The sequence below is a fragment of the Papaver somniferum genome, chromosome 6 (genome assembly GCF_003573695.1).
Source record: "Papaver somniferum cultivar HN1 chromosome 6, ASM357369v1, whole genome shotgun sequence".
NCBI lineage: Eukaryota > Viridiplantae > Streptophyta > Magnoliopsida > Ranunculales > Papaveraceae > Papaver > Papaver somniferum.
The window spans coordinates 80,724,444-80,726,981 of record NC_039363.1 but is presented as its reverse complement, the minus strand read 5'-3'; the positions used below and the strand labels follow the sequence as shown (position 1 = coordinate 80,726,981).

At 38.6% G+C, this 2,538-nt stretch overlaps 1 pseudogene; it reads left to right on the top strand.

Annotated features, from left to right (window-relative positions):
* The first annotated feature begins 1,948 nt into the window (after positions 1 to 1,948).
* On the top strand, positions 1,949 to 2,048 carry LOC113292195 (annotated as a pseudogene).
* The last annotated feature ends 490 nt before the right edge of the window (positions 2,049 to 2,538 follow it).

Below are 2,538 nucleotides of genomic sequence, written 5' to 3'. Positions count from 1 at the left end.
AAAATATTTATTCTTGAAAACAATGAAAATACAGAATATGGGATAAAATGTAGAATTAATGCACAAAAGATGAGTTAAATGCCAAGAAAAATATATAGAAATATGCACTTTTTAGCACTCATCAGTAACGCTTCGAACCTAGCTTTCCATCTATCAGTGTCTAGCACATGGGTAGAATCTAATATAGAATTCACCTGTTCAATAGTGCTATCGTCGTCAAAATCTAAAACAAAATGGGATAGACAACTTTCTAATGGGTCTTCAGACAAAATGTTTGGTAATGACTCCTGAACTAAGGCTTCTATCATGTTCACCTCTTAAACACATGTGTCATCTAGCTCATGAGGTTTCTTACTGACATTAAAAATTTTCATCTCCATGGTCATATTACCAAAAGATAAACTCATCACACCATTCGACAGTTAATGATCGCATTAGGCGTAGCTAAAAATGGGAGACCTAAAATCACAGGTATCTGGTTCTCTGGGTCAGGGACAGGTTGGGTATCTTGAACCACGAAATCCACTGGATAGATAAACTTGTCGGCCTCAATAAGGACATCCTCAATAATTCCTCGAGGAATTTTAACATACCTATCAGCTAACTGCAGTGTTATCTGAGTAGGTTTCATTTCACCAAGTCCTAGCTGTAAGTACACATGGTACGGAAGTAGGTTCACACTGGCTCCTAAGTCAAGTAAAGCTTTTTAATCCTGGCGTTTACCTATTTTACAAGCAATGGTAGGGGAACCTGGGTCTTTGTACTTTGGAATTGTAGTGTTTTGAATAATTGAACTTACGTGACTAGCTAAAAAGGCTTATTTATGGACGCTAAGTTTTCGCTTTCGCGTACACATATCCTTGAGGAACTTGGCATAAGCAGGAATTTGCCTAATTGCATCTAATAAAGGAAGGTTTATGGTAACTTGCTTAAAAACTTCCAATATGTCATTAAAGTTTGATTCCTTCTTTGTTGGTACTAATAGCTGAGGAAATGGGGCTCTAGGCACAGAATCAGACCTCTCAGGGACTGAGTTGGCATCATCGGAAATTTTATCAATTTCAGTAGCTAGTGGTCCTGAGGGGTGAACTACAGTATGTTCACTATTGGGCATGGTTACCTGATTGTCTACTATTCTACCACTCTTAAGGGTTCTAATAGCATTCAATTGATTTGATGGTTTTGTACCTACTTCATGAACTCCTCTAGGATTGGGATTAGTATGACTAGGGAACCTACCATTATCTCTCTCACTTAAGGTCTTACCTATTTGGCCAACTTGAAGTTCTAACTTAGCAAGGCTCTGAGCATTAGCTTGAAAATTCTGTTTGGTTTCCTGTTGAAAACTAACATGGCTATGTGCTAACATTTCCTGAGTTTTTGCTAACATCTTAATATATTCCTCTAAGCTAGTCGTTTTATTTTCTGGGCCTGATGTATTCCTAGTGTACCCAAAACCTGGGGGACCATTAGAATTATTAGACTGACCCTGACTCTGGCCCTTAGACCATGAAAAGTTCGGATGGTTCCTCCAACCAGGATTATAGGTTTCTGAATATGGGTCAAACTTCTGACGATTATCAAACCTAGTGTTATTATATAGAGCATTGGCTTGCTCTTCATTATTCTGGCCTTCCCAAAGAGGCTCCAATCTACCACTAGTGTTACCCACTTCTAAATCTTCTAACCTTTTCGCTATAGCAGCAATTTTGGCATATGATTCATAGACTCCTTCTACCCTATTAACGTTTCCTCTGCTAAGAAGAATTTTTTCTGGGGTCCCCTACTACTTTCCCATTATTGGGTCTTTTCGGCGACTTCATGAAAATATGTCATCGCGTCATCAACTGTTTGGTTCTTAAATCCATTAGTACACATAGAATCTATTGTGGTTGTGGTGGGATAATCTAAACCCTCATAAAGGATCTGAACTAACCTAACCTTCTCTAAACCATGATGAGGATATTGGGCTAATAAATCATTGAACCTTTCCAAATACCTATACAAAGTTTCTCCCTCCTGTTGAGAAAACATGCAGATTTGCGTTCTAATAGACGATGTTTTGTGCCTAGGGAAAAACTTGTTCAAAAAGGCAGATGTAAGTTGTTCATACGTTTCGATTGACCCGGAAGCCAAACTATATAGCCACGATTTAGCTTTATCTTTCAGGGAAAAGGAGAATAACCTAAGTTTCAAAGCATCATCATCTAGGTTTCTAATCCTGAGGGTACTACAAATTTCCTCAAAGTCCCTAACATGGAAATAGGGGTTTTTATTTTCTTTCCCTAAAAAGATTGGGAGCAGCTGTAAGGTCCCAGGTTTAAGTTCATAAGTTGCTTCCGTCTCAGCTAACCTGATACATGAGGGACGAGTAGTCCTAGTTGGATTCAACAAAGCTTTCAAAGTTATCATTTCTGGCGCTATCGGAGCAACAAGGATTCTCTCCTCAGTCAAAGGACGTTCAAAAACAGACTCTTCAAAAATCGGACTCTCTAGATTAAGTTAATCGAGACGCTTCGAACTACCAGGTTTCTCTTT